Here is a 27,705-nt window from a genome sequence, read left to right as displayed (position 1 = left end):
CTCCTAAACCATTTTATTCACAGATTTAGATTATTATAACAATATTGTTTTTCTTTTTGTGTTAGATTATATAAATCAGATAAGGTATTAGCCATGTATATAACCTAATAAGTGGTCCATAAGGTTCTTTCTCTAATGATGTAATATATACAAGATACATACATACAGGAGTTATTACTTCATTTGTGTCTCATATTACATTTTGAATCATTATTAATCCACATTAGAACACAAACAAAAAAAAATTAAGAGTTAGTGGGGTGAACAAAATCCAACAGTCCTTTTCAACAAGAGCCTATTTCAACCTTATCCATTTTGACTAGTTACCCAACCCACCCATCTGTGGATGTCTAATTACCCATTAAAGTATTACTTTAATACGCAGTAACAATTTCTCTAAAACACTGCATCTCTTGTTGCTTTTCAAAAGTAGGAGATTACAAGTGGAAGTTGGCACATGCATACGTTGTCATGGACACAAAAAGAAAAAAAGAAAAAGAACACAAAAAGAAAAGATGGCCAAAAAATGACTGCCATCTTTCCTGCTCTAACAACTGCATGAGCATCAAACTGCTTCTATAGTTGTAATACGCAGCTCTAACTCTACAGTATAACAACTTAAAAACATATTTTTTAAATTAAACCCATATTGCATTAGCCTGGAGTAGCAATGGCACCAACTGACCCTTCAAATGAAGTGCCATTATCTCATTGGCACCACCAATCAGCTTCTGCCCTATGAACACAGCTGGCACACTTGGCTTAAACCCTAATCCTTTGAGTTCCTTCTCTATCTGACTCCCCTTTGGATGCTCATCTAACTCGTAAACAGTCGGATTTGCTCCAAAACTGCTTATTAGTGTCTTAATTGTGTGGCACATGCAGCAAGAGCTCTTACTGAATATAACCACTGACCTTTCATTCACCAAAGCTGAAACCATAGCCATCTCTTGAAGGTAAAGAAATTAGTAATCAGAAAAATTTCGTAAGAGATCAAAAGTTGAGATTTTGTTGTGACGAAAGTGATCTAATGTGAATGCTATATATAGATAGTAGGTCTTGCTTGGTATTGAAAAGGAAAGATTCCTTTTTCACAAAAGATACCATATTATCATTTATCTAGCTTCACTAACTGTTAGACATTACTACCATAGTGTGGTATAACAAGCTGTATATAACTATATATCTGCTTATATTGATATGCACAGCAGCATCTTATATGTAAAATCACATCTTTAACCTTGATAAAGCCTTTAAGAAGTTATTTGATGCAGTTATTTATGCAAGGGCAGTATGGTAATTATGTATACGGACATAATTATTTTCCTTTTCATATTTCTATCACATAGCATCTGCTGATCTGGAAGATGCTTTCCAAATTGGGTAGACACCCTCTCTTTCTCATTGCAAGATTCTAAGTAAGGGAAAAAGTGTAAGGTGCCCAACCACCAAGAATAGATTTGGTGGCCCTTGGAGTGATGAAAAAAGAGAGAATATTAAAATAAGTTCTCTGATCAAGTAGTCGTGCATGCAAAATACCATGAAATCATGAAAATCACTCAACAATCAAACAGATGGCTAACACTATTCACTCTTTTAAATTATGAATCGTGGTGTATTATGCATATTTTGGCATCAACTTGTTTGCAGGTCAGGAACTTATGAGTACCATCAAGGACTCCTTTAATTAATAGACAATTAGTTAATTATTAGACAATTAGATCTTGCATCCTATCTTTTAGGATCTTCAATCTTGATAGCTCTTATTAATAGGGATACCAATTGATTCTTAGTTAAGCTGCTTTTCTTTAAGAACCTAAGAAATAGTCCTTGACTCCAGTAACCTAGATGCAATCCTACTCAATATGCCTAAGCAGATTATTTCAACTTGCTGAAAGTTAAGAAGAAACAAATATTTGGGTATAAGATATGCTTATTAGGGTGATAAAGCATATAATTGTGATAATAAAATCAAATGGCAGATCAGCATCCTTACAAGTAGAATTAAAAGTTACGAATGTGAATATATTTTTATGGATTTCCTTATCTTTGATTGCATAGTCAAAAAGTTGTAGTTATCATTAAGTTATTTCTCTAAACGCTATGCTAGTTTAACAGCTATACATGGAACTAGAATAGCTAAAGTAAGAAGGGTCTCATCATTTTTACCGTTTTTTGTACCAGCAAACTGTTATATCACAGCAATTGATGTATCACCGAGTAGTTTAAGATGTCGGTTAATAATTTGATTAGTGGTTTTTAGTTTATTGTATTCCTTTTCAATAGGCATTCTGATTTCGCTAGATAACTTGAGGCTCTTTTATTCTCATCTTTCTTTTCCTTTAAATAAGAATCATGGGAATTGATACATTTTTCATCTTATGTTCCAAGGATAACGTATAAAACCGAACAGCGGGGTATTTTTATTTTTTTATTTTATGGTACTAGATTATGCCACATATATTCAGCTGAAAAGTTCAAATAAAAGAAGTGGATGAGCTCAATTCTGAAATTTGGACTCAGTTTGTAGAACAGTCCTTAGATAAAACTAAGGGACACTTGTTTAGGGGCACCACAAAAAATGTTTCAGAATTGCTTCTTTTCATTTTAACCAAAAACATAACATATATACAAAAACATGTTCACAAGATTACTGTAACATTTTATCTCTTAAAATTTGATTCAGAATTGCTTCTTTTCACTTAAACATCTTAGTTATTCTCTAAAACTCATATCTGAATCAGCAAAAAAACTAGTGAAATTCCAACATAATTATCATGATCTTAATAGGGCATTTTGGCAATGTGTGGTTTTCTGTTTAACTTAATCACTTGGTTTTCTGTCACCGACATTCAAAAACAAAACAAATATACATTTATCGACATCCTTCAAAACCGAGGCCGAGGCGGCAAGATGGGTGGGTGGGGCAGGCTGAGTAACAGGTCAAAATCCAGTTTAAGTGGAAGCATGTCACTTTCTGGTACAAATCTAAATGGGCCTCGGGTTGAGTGGGGTTGACCTGCAAACACTTCTTTGTCTGTTTTTATATTTGTTTAGGGTTTATTATACAATTAAGGAGGCAATTTTGACCATTCCACTTTTAGCTATTTTATATTCAACCCATTTGACCTCTAGATATCATCTGTTAGCTATTTCATGTGCAATATAGTCGGCAGACAATCACATAGATAAAGTTTATTTACTTGTAGGTACTGGGTTGTCTGTATAATCTTCAGTTATAACTAAGCGTCTAAGCATAGGAACACATAATTTATTAGTGACCACAAGACCACCCATTGAATAATTTATTTTAGTAACTTTAGTTGACAGTTCATAACTGCAGATAAATGGTTAAATTGTAGAATTTCAGTTAGAGAATGGGTATTTTTTACGCCTTTCAGCAGACCCGTGTTTGTTAGCATATAATCAGCTGAAATATAGAAAACACCAAATTGTGGCACGCTGATGTGGTATTCTTGACATTGTTTTATATCAATGCTGAGTAGTTTTGATTCATTTACCTATGAACTTGTTGATTTAGGTTGAAAGTCTTCCAAAGTCATTTTTAATGCATACAATCTATTAAACCACTTTATTCACAGATTTAGATTATATTAATAATATTGTTCCTTCTTTTGTGTAGATTATATGAATTTGATAAGGTAAAAAGTAAAAACAGTCCATCCACATGAATCAGTTCAAATCAAGTTGATTGATCTCCCATCTTCATCATCGATGTGCTAATCTCTGTAACAAAACTAGGTATCTTCCTCCTTATTCTACACTATTTACACATTATATGGTTCCAATGTGCGTCTATTACTATATGCTAATCACTTGCTGTGTTTGTGTACTTATCTATTGAATTGCACCCTTTTCATATACCTGTTGTGTGCATTTCAAAAAATTGTTAGTTGGGCGCTATTGAATTTGAGTTGTAGTTACTTTAGTATCGAAGGGAATTCATTGCAGATTCATACGTGTTCATTTTAATCATGATAGGCATTATTCACTTGGAAAATTCATGAACTGTCCATAAATTTGTAGAACACCAAAATGGAAAAGATTGGAGGAACAAAACATGAAATGCCAAAAAGATTAAGAATTTGGATGCACAATGTTGCAAAGTAAAAAGGTTGACACCTAAGTTTACATATCACATATGATATATGACACGTCACAAAATACAATCTGAGTTAATACTAATTCTATGATTCTTTATTGCCCTCAAGTTTACAACACCTTAACAAAAAAAGTTAAATAAATTACACATAACAAACATCACATGGCTAGATAAAATGCCATCTGACTTTATGCTTATTCATACTTTCGTAGTTGTTCCTAACTCATAAGTCATAAGTATACCGAAGCTTAAGAAAATGCTCAGTTTATGGCTATAGTTGTTGTCCTAGAGCCATATAGCTCTCTCTTTAATGAGCATTGGGACCAGCTTTCCTTTGAGATGCAGACTCATGACCTCATTAGATCCACCAACCAGCTCCTCTCCGATAAATACAGCTGGGACACATGGGTTACACCCTAAGGCTTTCAGTTCCTTCTCTATTTTCTGACCATCTGGGTGCTCATCGAGCTCATAGACAGTTGGGTTTGCCCCAAAGCTACATATAAGTGTTTTAATGGTGTGGCATGTTAGGTTCGGAGTCACACACAAACACGAATACAATAGTAAAACCGAAAGAATAAACGAAAGAGACACAAGGATTTAAGTGGTTCGGTCACGGTGTATGACCTACGTCCACTGTCGATAACTGGGGTTTTCTTATTATTGAGTGATACAAACTTACAAGTACAGGAGAGAATATATAGACTAGACAATTAGGGTTTAACCCTTTAACTAAACTGGGCCTGATTAGAGCTTTTGGGCTTGGCCAAAACTCAAACAGCTTAATCTCCTAATTCTGTCTATTCGTCTAAACCGGACCCGACCCATGATGGATCGGAGACCACAACATAACAATCTCCCACTTGGGCTTCGAGACATCTTCTCTAAACCACCACTTGGATGCGTCAAACATTTCAACCTGCTCCCATTTGGAGACGTAAAATGTCTTCACCTGCATTGCCTTGTACATGTAAAATAAAACCCATCTGGTTTTGCACCTCCTAGTTACCCTTCGCCTTCTCAACATTATTCCTGAAGGCCTGCTGAAGCTCTGCACAGCTTCAGCTTATCCAGTATCACCGGCTTGGTGAACATATCTGCTGGATTCTTAGCACCTGAGATATTTTTCAAACTGAAAACACCATCACTGATCAAATCTCTGACAAAGTGATATCTCCTCCCGATGTGCTTAGTCTTCGAATGATAGACTGGATTCTTCGCAAGTTTCACTGCACTCTCATTGTCACAATATAAGAAGAACTCTGCCTGTTTCTTTCCCAACTCTTCAAGGAAAGTTCTCAACCATACTAATTCTTTACTTGCTTCGGCTGCTGCCATATATTCTGCCTCAGTGGTTGATAAAGCAACACTTTTCTGAAGTCTGGACATCCAACATACTGCTGTTCCCCCAACTGTGAAAACATAACCAGTAGTGCTTTTAAACGTCTTCTTACATCCACCCAGATCAGCATCTGAATAACCCTCGAGAATTGTATCCTTCCCCTTAAAACATAACCCCAAACTGAAAGTACCCTTTAAGTATCTGAGTAACCATTTCACCGCTTCCCAATGTTCCTTTCCCGGATCCGACATAAAACGACTAACTACCCCGACAGCATGAGCAATGTCTGGCCGTGTACAAACCATGGCGTACATGAGACTGCCAACAGCAGATGCATACGGAACTTTAGCCATCTCTGTTCTTTCTTCCTCTGTTCTGGGAGACTGGTCTTTGGTAAGTTTGAAATGACTTCCCAAAGGTGTGTTTCTCGGTTTAGTCTTCTCATCATTCATCCTGAATCTTTCTAACACTTTCCCTATGTATTTCTCTTGGGATAGTGTTATGGAGCCATCTTTCTTTCTGGATATACTCATCCCCAAAATCTGTTTGGCTGGACCAAGATCTTTCATCTCAAATTCATCAGACAACTGTTTCTTCAACTTGCGAATCTCCTTCATATCAGATCCTGCAATTAACATATCATCTACATAAAGAAGTAGAATGATATATGAGCCTTTAAACTTCTTTAAGTAGCAGCAATGGTCGGCCTCGCATTTCTTGTACCCAGTTCTCACCATAAAATCATCAAACTTTAGGTACCATTGCCTAGGTGCCTGCTTCAGACCATACAAGCTTTTCTTCAATTTGCAGACCCATTTTTCTTTCCCGGCAACCTGAAATCCCTCAGGTTGTGCCATATAGATCTCCTCGTCAAGATCACCATGTAAAAATGCTGTCTTAACATCTAATTGCTCTAGATGTAAATTTTCTGCAGCAACAATACTTAAGATCAATCTGATGGTGGTCATCTTCACAACTGGAGAGAATATTTCATTATAATCAATTCCCTTCTTTTGCTGGAAACCCTTGACCACTAAACGAGCTTTGTATCGTTTAGACCCATCATGTTATTCCTTGACTCTATAGACCCATTTATTCTGTAGAACTCTTTTATCTGGTGGAAACTTGGTTAAAACCCATGTCTGGTTTTTACTCAAAGAGTTCATCTCCTCCTTCATAGCATGCTCCCACTGGAGCGAATCTTTCAACTTAAGTGCTTCATAATAACTCTCTGGCTCACAATTTTCAGTTAAAAGGAGATAATTAACTGAAGGTTTGTAACGTACCGGCTGTTTAGAAACTCTGGTGGACCTCCTAACCCAGTGCTGAGGCGGGTCAGGTTCTTGTGGAGACTGTTCATCCTCAGACTCTGAACTCCCACTGTCAGAGACTCCCTCTGACTCTTCATTTCCACCAATATCATCATCTTCAAATTCAGGAACTGTGGTTTCTTCAGTTTCTGTCTCGGGTTCGGTAGCTGACTCAACTGTCTTTTTCTGAGCATCAATTTCATATTTAACCTGCTCTTTCTGAACCCTTGATTTTGAAGTGTTTCTATCTTTGTATAACTCAGCCTCATTAAAAGTTGCATGCTTGCTTCTGACTACTTTTCTGCTTTCTAAATCCCAAAGCCTGTAGCCCATTTCGTTTGACCCATATCCAATGAAAACATATTTTTTAGCTTTAGCATCAAGCTTGTCATTTTTCACTAGATCATAAGCGCTACACCCAAAGACTTTCAAATGCTTATAATCTGCAGCTTTACCTTTCCACTCTTCTTCTGGTGTCTTGAAACCCAGCGGTACTGACAATCCCCGGTTAATTAAATAAGCTGCAGTGTTAACTGCATCTGCCCAGGACGTCTTTGGAAGCCCGACATTAAGTCTCATACTTCTTGCCCTTTCATTTAACGTCCTGTTCATTCGTTCTGCCACTCCATTTTGTTGAGGAGTGCCAGGGACTGTAAAGATCATCCGAATACCGTACTCTTCACAATAATCACGGAATTCTTTGCTAACGTATTCACCACCGTTATACGACTTCAAGCATTTCACCTTCAAATCAGTTTCCAATTCAACAGCAGTTTTCCATTTCTTAAAAGTATCAAAAACATCAGATTTATTTTTAAGAAAGTAAACCCATACCTTGCGCGTCGAATCATCAATGAAGGTGACATAATAGTGCGATCCTCCCAAAGAAGAGACTGAAGTTGGTCCATAGACATCAGAGTGAATAAGCTCCAATTTCTGAGCTTTCGGTTGTTTTCCGGTCTTCACAAAAGATACTTTCTTCTTTTTACCGAAAACACATGGTTCACAAAATTCAGATTCAACCTTCTTCAGTTCTGGAATTTTTCCTCTAGCAACGAGCATTTTCATCCCTTTTTCACTCATGTGGCCGAGTCGTTGGTGCCACAAACTAGACTGACTCGGTCCACTGGTCACTGCATTTACCCCATCAGCTGGAATTTCAACCATGTATAAAGTGCCCTTCTTTTTACCTCTGGCGATCACAAGATTCCCTTTCACAACTTTCCATTGACCCCCACCAAACATAACATCATATCCTTGGTTATCTAACTGCCCAACATAAATTAGCTTTCTTCTAAGGCTAGGAACGACCCGAACATCCTTTAGAGTCCATGAGGTGCCCAGTGAAGTTTTTAGTTCAATATCCCCCATCCCCGTGATATTAACAGCATGATTATTAGCCAAACGAACTTTACCAAAATTACCTGTTCGGAGATTCTTCATCTTCTTCGTGCTATAAGTGGCATGAAAAGATGCACCAGAATCCATAATCCATGAATCTGTTGATTCTTCAACACAGCAGATAAGAGTCTCTTCTGAACCTTCTGAATCATCTGAACCGGTGGCCAGATTAACCTCCTTCTTAGATTCTTTCTTTTCTTTTGAAATTGAGGGGTTAGGGCATTGGTTTCTGAAATGCCCCATTTCTTTGCAATTCCAACACTCAATGTCTTTTCTGGGCTTTGACTGACTTCTTCTTCTAGACTTTGACCTACCCCTGCCATTACCTTTCTCTCTTCTCCTACCTCTCCCTTCGGTGCTCAATATAGAACTAGATGTCTCACCAGAATTCCTTCTTCTTATGTCCTCCCCTAAAATCAAATCCCGGACTCCTTCAAAAGTAAGCTTAGTATTCCCAGAAGAACTACTAACTGCAGTAACAGTCCCTGACCAACTTTCGGGTAACGAGGATAACAAGAGTAACGCTTGAACTTCATCATCAAACTTGATATCAACAGAAGACAAACGAGAAATAATAGTGATGAAGTCATTAACATGAGAGGTAACAGATGCCCCTTCCTTCATTCTGGTGTTAACTAGCTGTCTAATCAGAAATACCTTGTTTGATGCAGAAGGCTTTTCATACATATTTGACAAGGCTTTCATAAGACCATACGTGGTAGTTTCATTTACAATATTGAATGCCACATTCTTAGCTAGTGAGAGTCTAATAACAGCTATGGCTTTTCTGTCAAGTACCTTCCACTCATCATCTTTCATACTTTCCGGTTTCCTCTCTTCTAGTGCTTCCATTAAGTCTTTCTGACATAGCAAATCCTCAATTTGCATTTTCCACCATCCAAAATCCTGACCATCAAACTTCTCAATCTTGATCTTTCCGAAATACCTTGTTTGATGCAGAAGGCTTTTCATACATATTTGACAAGGCTTTCATAAGACCATACGTGGTAGTTTCATTTACAATATTGAATGCCACATTCTTAGCTAGTGAGAGTCTAATAACAGCTATGGCTTTTCTGTCAAGTACCTTCCACTCATCATCTTTCATACTTTCCGGTTTCCTCTCTTCTAGTGCTTCCATTAAGTCTTTCTGACATAGCAAATCCTCAATTTGCATTTTCCACCATCCAAAATCCTGACCATCAAACTTCTCAATCTTGATCTTTCCGAAATACCTTGTTTGATGCAGAAGGCTTTTCATACATATTTGACAAGGCTTTCATAAGACCATACGTGGTAGTTTCATTTACAATATTGAATGCCACATTCTTAGCTAGTGAGAGTCTAATAACAGCTATGGCTTTTCTGTCAAGTACCTTCCACTCATCATCTTTCATACTTTCCGGTTTCCTCTCTTCTAGTGCTTCCATTAAGTCTTTCTGACATAGCAAATCCTCAATTTGCATTTTCCACCATCCAAAATCCTGACCATCAAACTTCTCAATCTTGATCTTTCCGAAATACCTTGTTTGATGCAGAAGGCTTTTCATACATATTTGACAAGGCTTTCATAAGACCATACGTGGTAGTTTCATTTACAATATTGAATGCCACATTCTTAGCTAGTGAGAGTCTAATAACAGCTATGGCTTTTCTGTCAAGTACCTTCCACTCATCATCTTTCATACTTTCCGGTTTCCTCTCTTCTAGTGCTTCCATTAAGTCTTTCTGACATAGCAAATCCTCAATTTGCATTTTCCACCATCCAAAATCCTGACCATCAAACTTCTCAATCTTGATCTTTCCGTCCTCAGCCATTATCCAAACTGAGTTTTGATTACAGCAAACAACCAAACTACCCAAGGAATAAAAGGACTGGAAACTGATCAGAAAAAACGAACCAGCAGCTGCGGAACCCTAATCAGCGGCGGCGGAACTGTAGCAGCGGCGGCGGTACTGTAGCGGCGGCGCGGTACTGTAGCGGCGGCGGTACTGTAGCAGCGGCAGCGGAGCAGCGGCGGCGGAACTGTATCAGCGGAGCAGCGGCGGCGGAACTGTGTGTATAATCGAGAACCAGGCTCTGATGCCAATTGTTAGGTTCGGAGTCACACACAAACACGAATACAATAGTAAAACCGAAAGAATAAACGAAAGAGACACAAGGATTTAAGTGGTTCGGTCACGGTGTATGACCTACGTCCACTGTCGATAACTGGGGTTTTCTTATTATTGAGTGATACAAACTTACAAGTACAGGAGAGAATATATAGATTAGACAATTAGGGTTTAACCCTTTAACTAAACTGGGCCTGATTAGAGCTTTTGGGCTTGGCCAAAACTCAAACAGCTTAATCTCCTAATTCTGTCTATTCGTCTAAACCGGACCCGACCCATGATGGATCGGAGACCACAACATAACATGGCATATACAGCAAGAACTCTTTCTGAATATATCCACTTCTCTATCTTTCACCATTCTAGTCACAGTGGCCATTTTGTTTTCTGTATTGGATAGCTGCAAGATGCTTTTATGGTATGAGGTTTTGTTTTGAGGAACTTGAATGGCCCTGGAGGCTATTTATAGATGGACTGATGGACTAGAGGACAAGAAAGGAGGGAAAAGGCGGATACGAGTAGTATCTGGTAATTTCCAAGATTGCCCTTTTACGTTTATCTTAAATGGAATGCCACTGGAGATAGATCGCAAAATCAATGAAATATTATTCTTTAAGATCTTCTATCTTTATTCTTAATTAAGGAATAGTCCTTTCAAGTTTTTTATTAAATCACATGGCAGATTGGCATCCTTACAATTAGAATGAAAAGTTATGAATGTGAATATATTCTTATTGAGTGCTTAGTCAAAATATTGTGCTTATCGAACTAGCTAAAGTGAGAGGCGTCTCATCATTTTAGTTGTTTCCATACCACGTAAACACGCAAGCTGTTATATCATAACAGTTGGCATTTGACTGAGTAGTCACCAAAAAATACCATCATGTTTAAGAGGCTGCGTAGTAATTTGATTAGTGACCAATATTTATTGTATTGCTTTTCAGCCGGTACTCTGATTTCTCTAGAAAACTTGAGGTTTGTCTTGTTCCTGACTGACGACATTCTTTTATTCTCACATCTCTTCTCTTCCTATTCCTTTTCTTTAAATCAGAATCATGGGAAATGGTACATTTTTCCATCTTATGTTCCAAGGATAATGTATTAAACCGTACAACAGGGTATTTGCATTTTTTATTATGTGGTACTCGATTATGCCACATATATTCATCTGAAAAGGTTAAAATAAAAGAAGAAAAGGATTAGTTCAGTTCTGAAATTTGGAATCATTTTGTAAAACTGGCCATAGATAACGCTAAGGGGCATTTGTTTAGGGGCACTGACTTACATGATTTCTACCATTCATTTAACCTTGACACCACGCCATCTGTTAAACATATAACCTTTAGTTTTTTTATCTTTTGCCTTAAAGTCATTGCAACTTGTTCTTTTGTATGTCACGCTATAGTTGCTCAAAGAGTCAAAGTTGTATATAATCTTAGTAGGTTATGAAGTTAATGATCTAGCTAATATAGTATATATTGCTGGCTACTATATGTATGAACTTTGAGTATTCATAAGAATTTTAGGTTCTGACATATGTTAAGTTGATCTACATTTCTACTTGTTATTCGGTATTTTATCAAATAAAGTGAATATATAAATAGGAATGCATAGTCGACTCCTGGCATAACCTGGCTTTTTTCATCTTTTAGATTGGTGGGCTTGCACCATAGATTCTAAGTGAAGGGAGAATATTAGAATAAGTTTTCTGATCAAGTAGTAGTAGCGCATAAAAAATATCATGAAATGATGAAAATCACTCAACAATCAAAGAAATACCTAACATTATTTATTTTATTTGGTTCACAGACGCTACTATACATGATGTGCACAAACCTTTTTTTAATATTTGAATGAATTGTTGTGTATTGTGCATGTTTAGGCATTGAATGTCCGGTTTAACTTTGAGACAATTGGTTGTGATAACATAAGTTAATTGAATAATGTCGATTCACATTTAGCTTCAGTTTGTTTGCAAGTCATGAACTTAAAAAAAATATCAACCCCACCTTTTGGTGGAAAAAGTAGTTATAACTTATAAGTAACATAAGTTACATAACTGGCACATATACTGATTATATAAAAATATAAAAATATATTGTATTTATAATATTTTAAACGAATATAAGCTTATTTATAAAAATTTAGACTATACACACATTCATTAATTTGAAAAAAAAGCCTGTGTACCAGGTCCATATGTACGTATGTTTGGGTCGGGTCGTGTCGGGTCATATTTGTTGTGATCATTTGATTGGCAGTTGTATCTAAGGGGTATTTTATCATGATAAAATATCCCTTAGATACAACTGCCAATCTCCGTAACAAAGCCAGGTATCTTGATCGTTATTCTAGACTATTTAGGTATTATCTGGTTCCAATGTGCGTGCATAACTGTGTGTTAATTGCTTGCTGTGTTTGTCTGTGTGTTCATATGTCGAATTGCATTTTTTTTCCTATCGCTTTTGTGTGCATTTTGAAATAGTTAGTTTGAGTCTTCTTCTATGTTATTTGTTATTTGGAAGCAACTGAATTTGAGTTGTAGCTATTGCTTCTACATGAACTCGGTGCAAATTCATATTTGTTCATTTGATTCACTTGGAAAATTTATGACCTAGCCACAAATTTAGTTAAAATTTTCAAGATTGGAGGAACAAACATAAATGTATTTCAGTTATATTATGTCAATCAGAGCTGTTTTGTTATGGTAAATTTGATATTCGGTGCTAGCTACTGATCATATCTGAAATGCCAAACAATTTAGAATTTGGATGCACAATGTTGCAAAGTAAAAGGTTGACACCAATGTACACATATCATATATGATATATGACATGTCACAAAATGCGAACTGAGTTACTACTACCTCTATGAATTTTTATTGCTCTCAAGTTTATAATAACAAAAAAAGGTTTAAGGCCAAATAAATTACACATATCATATACATATGGCTAGATAAAATGCCATCAGACTTAATGCGTATTCATGCTTTCATAGTTGTTCCTAACTCATAAGTATACCAGAGCTTAAGAAAATGCTCAGTTTATGGCTATAGTTGTTGTACTAGAGCCATATTGCCCTCTCTTTAATGAGCATCGGGACCAGCTTTCCTTTGAGATGCAGACTCATGACCTCATTGGATCCACCAACCAGCTCCTGTCCGATAAATACAGCCGGGACACATGGCTTACACTCTAAGGCTTGCAGTTCCTTCTCAATTTTCTGACCGTCCGGGTGTTCGTCGAGCTCATAGACAGTTGGGTTTGCCCCAAAGCTACATATGAGTGTTTTAATGGTGTGGCATATACAGCAAGAACTTTTGCTGAATATAACAACTGCTCTATCTTTCACCAATCTTGACACAATGCCCATTTTGTTTTCTCTATTGGATAACTGTAATAAGCGTAAGATGCTTTTATGGTATGAGTTTTTGTTTTGAGGAACTTCGATGGCCATGGAGGCTATTTATAAATGGACTAGAGGACAAGAAAGGAGGGAAAAGGTGGATACAAGTAGTATTCGGTAATTTTCAAGATTGCCCTTTTACGTTTATCTTAAATGGAATGCCACAGGAGATAGATTGCAAAATGCCAAAATCAATAGAATAATATTCTGATGATGGTCATTGATATCTTTTAAGATCTTCAATCTTTATATCTCTTATATTATAGGATACCGGGTGATTCTTAGTTAAGCTGTTTTTTTTTCCTACAAGCATTTAAGGAATAGTCCTTACAATTGTGATAAATCATATATTTGAGATAGTTAAATCACATGGAAAATTAGCATCCTTACAAGTAGAATGAAAAGTTATGAATGTGAATATATTCTTCTTGAATGCTTAGGCAAAATATTGTGGTTATCGTTAATTTATTTCTCTACACACCATGCTAGTTTAACACCTATACAAGGAATCAGAATAGCTAAAGTAAGAGGGGTCTCATCAGTTTGTACCAACCATAGTTGTCAATACACAATAGCGAAGGGTCACCTATATGCGACGTAGTGAATAGCGGTAAATAGCGACCGCTATTTCATATTTAGCGATAAAGGAGTATAAATTTTTAAGCAAATAATTAGGGTTTATATTCACAAAATAAGCTTTTACGGTGGAACTTGTGGAAGGTGCAGCTGTTTGGTCGATAAACAAGCCTAAATAATAGGTTTCTACAAATTTTTGTATTAAAAAATAATAAAAAAAACTCTAAATATCACTATAATCACGCTAAATGACCGATATTTAGTATATAGAGGCCTATAGCGTGCTATAGCGCCCCACTATCACCGCTATTGACAATTATGGTACCAACATGGCAACGTGCAAGCTGTTGTATCATAGTAGTTGACATTTCACTAAGTAGTCACAAGTTAAATATCCTATCATGTTTAAGAAATCGGTTAGTAATTTGATCAGTGATAAAACTTTGCTTTATTTTTTAGAAAACATGAGGTCTATCTTATTCCAGACTTGCACTATTCTTTTATTCGCACACCTCTTCTCTTCCTATTCTTTTTATTTAAATCAGAATCATGGGATTTCATATATTTTTCCATCTTATGTTACAAGGAAAGTGTATAAAACCGTACAACAGGGAATGTACAATTCTTATTCTCTGGTATTAGAGTATGCCACATGTATCATAGAATCAATTTGGAATCAATTTTAGAACTGCCCTTAGATAAAGCTAAGGGACACTTGCTTAGGGGCACCGGCTTATATGATATCTACCATTCAGTTAACCTAGACACCACACCTATTAAACGTAAAATGCTTACTTTTCAATCTTGCCTTACATTCATTGCCACTTGTTCTGATGTACGTCACACTTTGCAAGTTATGAAGTTAGTGATCTAGCTATAATTCAATAATGTCTTTCTTTGGCTAATATGTGTACGGGCTTTTTTTGCTTTTAGTTTCATAAGAACAGTTTGTTTCGGCACATTAGTACATGGCAACTAGATTGACATTTCTATTTGCTATTTGGTATTTATCAAATAAAGTGAAGGGTATATATGAGGATATAAATAGGAATGCATAGTTGAGTCCTTACATAACATATCTTTTCTGATTATTTAGATTTGTGGGCTTGTTATTCCCTCACTTTTCCCACTTCCAGAAAAGACAAAGGATGCCAGCCCAAAACTTTATATTTTTTATTAATTCTTTTTCTAGTTGTCGGTGAGATTAGAGAAATTCTTTTAGTAAGGAAAAGTGGCTAGATAGCACCCATAACATATGTTCGAAAACGCATTCACGAGATTACTGCTAGATATTATCCTCAAAATTTTGGATCAGAGTCGGCAATAAACTAGTGAAATTCGCATCAGTTATCATGATTGTTTTCTGTTTAAACAAGGAGTGGAAAGACAGTCCTTGTAAACTGAGCCCAAGGCAGCCTGATTAACAGGTTAAATGTGGTTTGAGTTGAATTTTGTTGACTTGCAAGCACTTCTTTGTCCATAGCTAGGGAGAGTTTACCTCCAATACACATACAATAGAAAGAGATACCGTGTAAGGACAGATCCAGATTGAGCCACCTAATTAGTGATAACCATATTTGGATTTCAGGTGTAATGCAGTATGCAGACTAATACATAGAAGAAGTTAATCTACTTGTAGGTCACCTGAGTAATCCTCAGTTATAAATACACATAAGAACATTCCATTTTTAGTGACTACAAGACAATCCATTGAATAATTTATATTAGTAACCATAGTTGAGATAACAGAGTTTCAGATAAATGATTTAAAAATAGAATTTCAGTTAGAGACCTGAGTATTTTATATGCCTCTCAATAGCCTGTGTTAGTTGGCATATAATCAGCTGAAAGCTAATAAAAACCCATATTTTGGCACGCTGATGTTGCATTCTTGGCATTTTATTATTTATATTAATGATAAGCAAGTTCTAGCCGTGAAGTAAAATCTACCAGAGGAAAAGATTTCTAACATTGCCTCCAGGATATGTTTCATTTTATTTCGAAACTGTTCATTTTGGGCCTTCTGCAGCTTCGGTCCATTTACCTATGCACCTGTTGATTTGGGTTGTTTTATTATATCTCAAACGGATCAAATGGGATAAACAAGTCAATTAGGTTGAAAGTCCTCCAATGCCTATTTCTAATGCATACAGCCTCCTAAATAATTTTAATCACAGATTTTGATTATTTTAGCATTATTGATTTTTTTTGTGTTAGATTATATAAGTTAGACAAGCTATTAGCCAGGTATCTGTATCTAGTCTAATGGGCCATAGGGTTTACTTTAGATGATATACACAAGTCACAAGACATATACAACATGTCCTTTCTATGATGATATACACAAGTCACAAGACATATACAACAATTATTACTTCATTTATGTCTTATCTTACATTTTACAATCATTATTAATCCACTAATAGGAATAAGCCGAAAATAAACAAAACAGTTTTGACGGGTGAACAAAATCCAACCGTCATAGACACAAAAGAAAAAGAAAAAAAAGGACACTTAAAGAAAAGATGGCCAAAAAATGAGGGCCGTCTTACCTGCTCTAACAACTGCAGAAGCATCAAACTGCTCCTATAGTTGTATTAAAATATTCTTAAAAACAGAAGCATAAAACTCTTAACTCTATACTATAAGAACTTAAACACATTCTTTAACAAGTTTCACTAAACCCATATAGCATTAGCCCGTAGTAGCAATGGCACCAACTGACCCTTCAAATGAAGTGCCATTATCTCATTGGCCCTGCCAATCAGCTCCTGTCCTATGAATACAGCTGGCACACTTGGCTTAAACCCTAATGCCTTGAGTTCCTTCTCTATCTGACTCCCCTGTGGATGCTCATCTAACTCGTAAACAGTCGGATTTGCTCCAAAACTGCTTATCAGTGTCTTAATTGTGTGGCACATGCAGCAAGAGCTCTTACTAAAAATAACCACTGACCTTTCATTCACCAAAGCTGAAACCATAGCCATCTTTTGAAGCTTAAGAGATTAATACTCAAAGCAAGAGTAAATTCGGTAGGAGATCGAAAGTTGAGATTTTGTTGTGACTAAATTGAGCTCTTGCTAATGCTATTTATAGATAGTAGGTCTTGCTTGATATTGGAAAGTAGATATTCCTTTTTCACAAAAAGATGCCATATTATCATATATTTGGCTTCACAAAGGTTTGATATTCCAAAAGTGGTCATTCATATCTTTTTAAGATCTTCAATCTTGATAGCTCTTATTTTATAGAGATACCATCATACCAACTGATTTTTAATTAAGTTGTTTTTTTCTCATAGTCGTTGACTCCAATAACCTAGATGCACTCCTACTCAATGTGCCTAGGCAGATTAATTCAACTTGTTCTGAAAGTTACGAAGAAACAAATATTTGGATAAAAGATATGTTTATCAGGGGTGAACAGTTAAATCGCATTGCAGATTGGTTTCCTACAACTAGAATGAAAAGTTATGAATGTGAATATATTCTTATTAAATGCTTAGTCAAAATATTGTACTTATCATTTAAGGGAGAGGGCTCTCATCATCTTAACTGTTTTTGTATCAACATGCAAGCCGTAGGATCATAACAGTTGACCTTTCACTAAGTGGTCACAAGTAAAAAAAAAAAAATACTATCATGTTTTAGCGGTCGCTTAATAATTAGATATGTGATACAAAGTTATCGTTTACATTTTCATCAGGTGCTCTAATATCTCTGGAAAATTCGAGGTCCATCTTATTCCAGACTAACGATATTCTTTTATTCTCACATCTCTTCTCTTCCCATTCTTTTCCTTTAAGTCAGAGTCATGGGCATTGATACATTTTTCCATCTTATGTTCCAAGGATAATGTATAAAACCGTACAGCATGGTATTTTACCTTTCTTATATTCTAGTTTTAGGTTATGCCACATATATTCAGCTAAAAAGTATAAAAAAAAGGAAAAGGGGAGAAAAGGATGAGCTCAGTTCTGAAATGTGGAATCAATTTTTGTAGAAATGGCCATAGATAAAGCTAAGGGACACTTGTTTAGGGGCACTGATATACATGGTATCTACCATTTAATAAACTTGGACACCAAACCATCTATTAAACATATAATCTTCAATTTCTTATATTTTGCCTTACCTTCATTGCCACTCGTTCTGTTGTATGTCACACTTTGCAAGTTATGAAGTTAGTGATCTAGCTATAACTCACTAATATCTTTCTTTGGCTAATATATGTATGAATGCTTTTGTTTAATTTTACATAAGAACAGCTAGTTTTGACACATGAGTACATGACAACTAGATCTACATGTCTATTTGTTATTTGATATTCATCAAATAATCTGTAGGGTATATAAACAGGTATGCATAGTCGAGTCCTAACATAATATGTCTTTTTTGATTTTTCGATTGGTGGGCTTGTTATTCCCTCACTTTTGCCACTTCCAAAAAAAGGACAAAGGATGCCAAAAAGCTTTATATTTCTTATTAATGTTTTTTTTTCTCTAGATGTGGGTGAGATAAGAAAATTCCTCTTAAGGAAAAGTGGCTAGACAGCACATATAACATATATACGAAAACACGTTTACAAGATTATTATTAAATCTTATATCCTCAAAATTGTTTCAGAATTTCTTTATCACTTGAAGATTTTAGTTATTCTCGAAATCTCGGATCAGAATCATAAATAAACTCGTAAAATTCCACCATCAGTTATCGTGATCTTAATAGGCAGTGGTGTGTTGTTTTCTGATTTAAATTAACCACTTGGTTTTGTTAGTGGTATGTTTGTTACGCCAGTGATATACCAAGATGCTTTTTTATTCTTGTGTCCAACTTGAGATTATATAACAATGTCAATGTTAACAAGCGTAGGTTATCCATCTGCAGTTTCTTTTACTTCAATATATAAGTAATCACCATCAAATGTTTTAGTTTTCATATGATATACTCCTCTAGTCGTCCATAAGTTTCAAATTTCTAAAGGGGCATTTAAATGAGCTTTTTGCTAGATCAAAAATATTGTTTCAAGTTGCCCTATGGATAATAAATAGAAATAATGAAGTCTAATGAAGCCAGGCTGGTTCTTCCCCAAAATTCAAAAAGAAAAAAAATCTGTATTTACTAGCAGACCTTCTGAAAGGAGCCCACTAAGTATAAGCTTGAGAGGCGGCAAGATGGGCGGGCGAGGCAGGCATGTCATTTTTTAGTAGAAATCTATGAGGGCAGCGGGTCGGGTTGGGTTGACCTGCAAACACTAGGTTCATTTTTTATATTTGTTTAAGGTTTATAACAATTTTGGAGGTACTTCTAGCTACTTTATAATTTACCCTACTTTACCTCTAGATATCATATGTGGGAGAGTTCACCTCCAATGCACAGACAACATAAAGAAATATCATGTGCGGGGAGGTCCAGATTGAACACTTAGTGATTACCATATTTGAATTTCAGGTGTAATGCAGTCTGCAGATTTTACATAAGTAAATTTCAGTGCTTTTTCTTGTGAACGGCAGTCGTTTTAGTTAAAAAGTGGAACTGCAAATAAATGGTTAAAAAAGTATAATTGTAGTTTGATAACTGAGTATTTTTATGCATCTCAACAGTCCCGTGTTTGTTCATGCTGCTGTGTTTCCTGTAAAGGTCATGAACTTGTTGTTTTGGGTTGTTTTTTAATATTTCAAACGGGTCACCCATTTTTAATGCATAGAACCTCAACCATTTTATTCACAGATTTTAATTATTTTAATAATAATGTTCTTTTGTGTTTAGATTATATTAGTTATACACGGTATTAGCTCAGTATACTTAGATTAATGGGCCCTAGGGTTTACTTTATAAGTGGTCCTCTCTATGATGTAATATACACAAGATATATACATACAATAGTTATTATATTATTTTTGTCTCACATTACATTTTGCAATCATCATTAATCCACTATTATAAAAAAAACACTAAATGAACAAAAAGTGTTGGTGGGTGAACAAAATCCAACCCTGTCATGGACACACACAAAAAAAAAAGACACCAAAACAAACGAGGGCGTCTTTCCTGCTCAACAACTGCAGAAGCATCAACCGGCATCTACATAACTCTTAACTCTATACTATAAGAACTTAAAAACTTATTCTTGAACAAGTTTCACTAAACCCATATAGCCTTAGCCCGGAGTAGCAACGGCACCAACTGACCCTTCAAATGAAGTGCCATTATCTCGTTGGCCCCACCAATCGGCTGTTGCCCTATGAACACAGCTGGCACACTTGGCTTAAACCCTAGTCCTCTGAGTTCCTTCTCTATTTGACTCCCCTTTGGATGCTCATCTAACTCGTAAACAGTCGGATTTGCTCCAAAACTGCTTATTAGTGTCTTAATTGTGTGGCACATGCAGCAAGAGTTCTTACTGAATATAACTACTGACCTTTCATTCACCAAAGCTGAAACCATAGCCATCTCTTGAAGCTAAAGAAATTAGTTATCACTTATCAGAAAAGAAAGACTTAATTTAGTAATGCTTGATATTGGAAAGTTGAGATTTTGTTGTGACTAAGTGAGCTCTTGCTAATGCTATATATAGAGAGATAGTAGGTCTTGCTTGATATTGGAAAAGATAGATTCCTATTTCATAAAAGATACCGTACTATCATTTATCTGGCTTCACAAATTGTTTGATATTACTATCACAGTGTACTATAACAAGTTGTATATATCTGCCTATATTGATATGCACATCAGCATCTTATATGTAGAATAACGTCTTTAACCTTGATAGAGCCTTTAAGAAGTTCTTCCAAGCAGTTATTTATGCAAGGACGGTATGGTAATTTACTAACTAATTATGCATATGATTATAAATATATTTCTTTTTCATATTTCTATCACATAGCATCTGCTGATCTGGAAGATGTTTTTCGAATTGGGTATACACCCTCTTCCTCAATGCATGATTCTTAGTGAGAGTAAAAAGGGAAAAGTGCCCAACAACAAAGAATAGATTTGGTAGGTACCGGAGTGGTGATAAGAGGGAGAATATTAAAATATGTTTTGTGATCAAGTAGTTGTGCATGGAAATATCGTGTAATGATGAAAATCACTCAACGATCAATCAAATACCTAACATTATTTACTTTATTCGTTTGGCTCATAAACGTGATGAAAATCACTCCACAATCAAACAAATGCCTAACATTATTTACTTTATTCTTTTGGCTCATAAACGCAATACATGACGTGGGCAAAATTTATTTCACATTCAAATGAATCGTTATGAATCATGCATGTTTAGGCATCGTTGTTTGGTTTTAACTTTGAATATGACAACTGGTTGTGATCACATAAGTTACCAGTGTAATGTCGATTCACATTTGCATTTAACTTGTTTGCTGGTCGTGAAATTATAACTTATGAATAATATAAAAAACCGATAGAAAATTAGTATCTTGTACCCTATTATCACTATAATAAACAGTTAGAAATCGGTAATTTGTTTTAGGACCTGTGTCATCTAAGTTGAAACTAGCTTTTACCTGATTAGCAATAGCCCGAGATTTTTCATCAAATCGGTGTAGGATGTTGCAAGTTTATGTTTTTTATTTATTGCAAAAAGAAAAAAAAAAGAATATTATGTCCAATACAGTAGACGTACAGTATTAGATACTGGCATCTTTTTTATGGCAGCCTTAATGAGAGGGCATAATAATCTTGTATCTTTCACAATGTTCTGGAGGTAGAATTCACATATTTGGCTCGAAACAAAGCGAAGAGTCGTTTAAATGTTGTTGATACACTCACCACATTACTGTCTCATATTTAGAATCCTAAGTTTACTATTGATTTATGTATATATTCTTCAATTAGGCTGCAATTTTTACGATTACATCAAAAGGCACATAATATTATTATGTCACTGGTATGAATATAACCACGTTGTGTATATGTTTACAAAACATTTGCTGAAATTTGATTGGTTCCCTTTTTTCTCGTCTCTTATTTTTTGTGTAATATATGCTTTTCTGTTAAGACAACTGTAATATGCTAAGGATCATCTGTACACTTGTGATGCTGCATTTATGCTAGGAAATCACCTTGGAGAAGACGTTTTAGGAATTAAATGTACATCATTTTATGCTTACACAAATAATACATGCCATGTCACCTACTTGTAAAAATCTGTCGGCTAGCTTGTCCTTTCGCTTAGAACCTGTATCTTTCCATCAAAATCTTGAGGTTTATAGGTAACAATAAGCTGCAAACTTAGGTATTTGTTCTTTATCTCAAATGCTGATATTGCTAGTAATGGTGCAAATATATTATTGATCCACATTTTTTTAAATCAAGTTTTTTAAGCTTTAAAAGGTTACTTATGGATGGATAGTTGGATACAAGTAAGCAATATTCAGTACCTGTGACCACTAACAGATCATCACTTGTCTATAAGAATCGGTGGCTCTCTGTGATTGGCCATACATATCTTTCTTGTCGAGAATATTTAAAAATTATTATAACTTTACTGACATTCTTAAATAGTTATCGTCATCCAGAATATGAAATAGAACCTTTTATTCCCTAGAAATTCTATAGGATAGTGACTGCATAATTTAATCTTTCATTGGTTGTTGCTATTTTTGTTGGTCAACATAGTCTTACCCTAATACAACTATATATTTACTCTGAACTTTAGTTTATTAACAAATCACTTCTTTTTATAGTATATAACTATATATAACTTAGTCATTTCTATTGTTTTTGAGTTTGCAAACCTATAGTGTTGACAGTGAAAAATTCCCTAGATTGACTTTTTAACTCAAGAGTATTTTAATAGATTCTTTTCCAAAAGTCTACTTTATTAAAGAATATATCCCCAATTTTCCACCTCTCATCACTCACATATAATATGCAACAAACACGACCTCAAATTACTTTATATATTTCTAAGATTATTTCTAAGATTATATGACTTTGCATAGGAAGAGATACCATGGGTCAACTTGTTTACACAAATCATCAGTACCGTTGTTCTTATCCAGATAAATATCCAAAAGGAACATTTTTTTCTATATAAGAAGCAATGAAACCTCAAAGTCTACCACAACATCTTACATTCGATCTACTATCTTAGAAACGTATGCTAAATGGATAGAGTAACCTATTTGGCATCTAAGAAAGCTGCAGTCATCTTCACCAAGAGTTCGTGTTGTATGTGCCATAGTATTAAAGCACTATTCTATGAACTTGGTGCAAGCCCTGCAATTCATGAAGTTGATCATGATGCTGACATGGAGCGGGCCCTACAACGCCTAGGTTGTAATCCTGCTCTCCCAGCAGTGTTTATAGGTGGTAAATATGTAGGCTCGGCCCGTGATGTCATTTCTCTTCATGTTGATGGATCACTGAAACAAAAGCTTATTGAAGCAAGTGCTATCTGGTTTTAGCTAGTAGTATGTTCACAAAATAAAAGTATAATTAGCTTTAAGCACAACATCGTGTTAGAATAACATGACTGTAAGTGTACTAAGAGCTGATGTTTTTTTGCATGCTCTCTTGACTGTACATAAAGGAGTCAACACTTGTTGATTTTGACTTCCTGGTCTTCAAGATACATATAAAATTGTAAATTATTGCTTTCTTTATGGTATTTGTGTTGTCATGGTATACTTTCATGCAACATTAATGTTGTTTTCATGTTTCGATACTTCATGATTAAAAAAATGGCGTGTTGCTTCTGACCATTGACTTGATGCTTTGACAGTTGACTTTTCGTCTGCAAGCCCCCCCCCCCCCCCTGTTTTTCTTATTCCTCTGAAAATTACACTCTTTGACCGTTGACTTGGGTTATATTTCCATTTTAATAACTGTAATAAGTTGATGTTTTATCATGTCCCTGAACATTACAAAATTACATGTAGTCCCTCGAATTCTTTGAACACACTCCTCAACTCAAAGTACATGAAACTACTCATGTTGTGACTTGTGAGTTTCTTATGTTGTCGGTTCATAGGAAAAAAGTTAAATTTAATATAAGAAATATTCACTTTAAAGAGAAATAAGTTTTGCCTGATCATGGTTAAGTTTAATTATTCACTTGAGCATAAAATGAGCTTAGCCTGATCCCTACTGATGAACTTAAGCACAAGCTTAATTATTCAAATCAAAGAAAATAAATTAAGCTTCTTGTGAAATTGACTTCAAAGTAAATGACTGGTGTTGGTTCAAATTTTCTTTGAACTTGTGCTTCATGTGGCGAGATGGTGGGTCAATTGGGTGGGTAATGAATGCATCAAAAGCTGGTTTGGGTCAAATTGGTAGATTAAAGTATGGTCAGGTCAGTTTGGGCCAATCCTTTAAGCACTTTTCTGATTATTTCTTAAAAGTTTCCTATATGAATACAAAGGCTATATTTGACAAGTTGCACAGGGTTGGCCCATCTAACTACTGCAATATTGCACAGGGTTTGTGTTTTGCATCTTAATAATGCTGTCCTCATCTCTGAATTCAAATTAAAATCTCGAAAACCGTCGACTTCGACATGAACAGTCAAATTCAAGGCCTCACCACAAATCTTTTGTATCTTATATGTGTTTGCTGGTGAGAGATGCGCTTCTGAATGATAAAAGCTGGCTACAAGAGGTTAGTATCAACTTTAGAGGTGGCAAGGTGGGTGGGCTTGGTAACGGGTTATGACAGCTTTGGGTGAAACGGGCCACTTGGTTTTTAAGTATGTGCAGAAACGGGCTTGTCAGTTAAAACATTTGTCCAGAATTTTGGCTTTTCTATTATAACGGGCCGCTTGGTTTTTAAGTGACCACATTTTTTTTTCTTAGTGGCCCAATCCACAAACTGATAAAATTTAAAAAACTGGTCTCTAAGATCCTGAAGGCTTGTATTTCTTGCAAGATTTGCATCCATTATAGATGTCAATCACAACCAATTTATCTATCGTTTTGATAGGAACCTGGTTCGGGTCTATACCCATAATAGTAAACGGGTCAAGTCACATATTCAAGTTCCCGCCTAAACAATATAAATTAAAAGAATATAATGGAGGGAAAGTAGTGGGGAAGTTTTTATCAGTTTCTAGTAACCGTTTTAAGATTAGTATTAATTGCTTTGTTTTTCCTTTGTAAGATATGGATGTTTATGTTTATCAAAATTACGGTTCTTTAACCTTGTAATTGGAGATCCAGCCTATCTCGAATGCGGCTATTATCTTAATTTTAGTACTTTAGTTTTCCGGTTTCTATCATTGGTTCCATTGCCGGGAAACGAATTAATGATGGCACCCTCTACCCGGGGTTACTTTGAAGGCAGCGCCGGCGCTAACCCAGATCCGATTGTTGTTCAATTGACTAGAATTGCAGCTCGTCTTGACTCTCTCAAGGATGATGTAGCGACTCTAAAGACACACGCTTTGTTCAACAACAATTTTAGCGGTGGTTCCAGAAGATATGAAGACGACAAGTTTCAAAATCCAGATGAATACTTGTGTAGTATCAAGCAGACGGGAACAATTCACGAATATTACCGGGAGTTCGTACGTCGCTCGACTAGGGTTTCCGATTGGCCTGATAACTGTTTATTGGGTGTGTTTTTAAATGGGCTCAAAGAAGATTGGCCCTTGAATTTGAGTCCAAAGTCGGTAGGACGCTCAATAAAACATTCTGGTCGACCCCTGCCCTTAAACCTAGTCTATCAGATTGTAGTACGTCTTCTCAATTCCCCTCTAGAACCTCTCCGCGGATAACTAAGATTGAAAAATGTGATCTTTATCTTCATGTGGAATGTTTTAAGTGTGGAGACAAAAATGGTCCTAGTCATCGTTGTGAGGTGGATACCTTCAAACTATTGGAGTCAGGGGAAAAGGCAGGGGACGCCAAACCCGACCTAGCTCCAGCAGCGCCAGAAGAAGACACCCCCCATAATGCAAAACTTGCTGAAATTAGTCTTCATTCCAGCCTTGTCTGCTCGAATTTGACTACCCAGCGGGTGTCTCCTTTCGGTGTTCAATTAAGGAATGGGAATCATATTTCAAATCGTGAGACCAGGCGGCTTATCAAATGGTCATCCAGGTGGGGTCCAGATGCAAAAGAAAAGAAAACTACAAATCCTTCACAATCAGTTTTAATTCATGCCCCGGTCTCTGAAGCTGGTCAAACTACAATTGAATGGATGATCGCATGGCACAACAACTATTGGATTTTCGACTTGAGGACAAGTCGTTTGTTCGGATCGGGATGTATTGATAGGAACCTGGTTCGGGTCTATACCCATAATAGTAAACGGGTCAAGTCACATATTCAAGTTCCCGCCTAAACAATATAAATTAAAAGAATATAATGGAGGGAAAGTAGTGGGGAAGTTTTTATCAGTTTCTAGTAACCGTTTTAAGATTAGTATTAATTGCTTTGTTTTTCCTTTGTAAGATATGGATGTTTATGTTTATCAAAATTACGGTTCTTTAACCTTGTAATTGGAGATCCAGCCTATCTCGAATGTGGCTATTATCTTAATTTTAGTACTTTAGTTTTCCGGTTTCTGTCACGTTTTATTTAAAATTTTGAATTATTCTTATAGAATAATTGTTTTTGTAAAGTTTTAATTAGTGCATTATTTATTTTTATCAAGTTTAGAAAAGGTAAAGCACATGACATGTTTGAACCTGTACCCGAACCCGTTACTAATCCCGCATGCCCTGCCCTAATACTATTTATGCATATAGACCTGAACTGTTTTTCTTCTGTATTTAGGTCAAATATGAAAAAATAAATACATGGACTTTTTTATGTTTTCATCGTGCATTTTTTTACTTCACTGAATTTTGAATCAAATGAAATTATCTTTGAGGCAAAAGATATGAAAAAACTCACGCGTACAAGATTCACAAGTGGTTACAGAATGTATGCAAGTTGGTGGGCGTGTTATCAAGAATCATAGCCCACCGAAAGCAATCTCATTTCTAAATCTTTCAACCATGAGAATATAGTTAAGATGATAAAAGGAATCTCTTAGAAATTGAACTAACAAGCCTTAGAATCTTAAAGTTTATTTAGTGGATTTTTGTGGCTGTTTATTTGGATCCACTGAATGTGCAGGAATCAAACTCATGGTCCATAGCTTGCACACATCGAGCAGTTGGTTAACTAATCAACTCGGGTACGGATCGAAACGGGTAACTTTCTATACGGGTCGGTCACGTTGACATGTTTCAGGTTGGTGGGTTTAATTTTCTAATCAAGTTGGTAGGTTGAAAAAATGGGCAGGTCGATGAGTTTAATTAAACGGGTTAAACAGGTCCAACCTGAACGCAAAACACTTAATTAAACAGGTGAACCTGGCCCGTTTGTTAAATGGGTTTGTTATAACAACCCAAAACCTGATATTTTTGTGTCGTGTCGGAAATCTGCTACCCCAAGTATGATCTCGAAAATTGCTATCCCA

The 27,705-nt window shown here is 35.7% G+C and overlaps 5 pseudogenes across 1 annotated transcript; 1 reads left to right on the top strand and 4 right to left on the bottom strand.

Moving 5' to 3' along the window:
• Nucleotides 1-638: 638 nt before the first annotated feature.
• LOC143602711 (monothiol glutaredoxin-S2 pseudogene) lies at nt 639-974 on the bottom strand (annotated as a pseudogene).
• A 12,106-nt stretch (nt 975-13,080) lies between these two features.
• Nucleotides 13,081-13,712, bottom strand: LOC143602707 (monothiol glutaredoxin-S2 pseudogene; annotated as a pseudogene).
• A 2,908-nt stretch (nt 13,713-16,620) lies between these two features.
• On the bottom strand, nt 16,621-21,130 carry LOC143602709 (monothiol glutaredoxin-S2 pseudogene; annotated as a pseudogene). The gene is made up of 2 exons (XR_013147896.1): nt 20,365-21,130; nt 16,621-16,879 (listed from the first exon to the last, which is right to left on the bottom strand). The product of XR_013147896.1 is annotated as a monothiol glutaredoxin-S2 pseudogene (transcript).
• On the bottom strand, nt 16,878-17,464 carry LOC143602710 (monothiol glutaredoxin-S2 pseudogene; annotated as a pseudogene).
• Nucleotides 21,131-23,265: 2,135 nt separating the features above from the next.
• Nucleotides 23,266-23,730, top strand: LOC143602714 (glutaredoxin-C11 pseudogene; annotated as a pseudogene).
• Nucleotides 23,731-27,705: the final 3,975 nt, after the last annotated feature.

Source organism: Bidens hawaiensis, unplaced genomic scaffold (assembly GCF_021521415.1).
Source record: "Bidens hawaiensis isolate Kalapana, Puna unplaced genomic scaffold, B.hawaiensis_p1.1 tig00059455_1, whole genome shotgun sequence".
In the NCBI taxonomy this organism is placed as follows: Eukaryota; Viridiplantae; Streptophyta; class Magnoliopsida; order Asterales; family Asteraceae; genus Bidens; species Bidens hawaiensis.
This window is presented reverse-complemented; position numbering and strand designations above follow the sequence as displayed.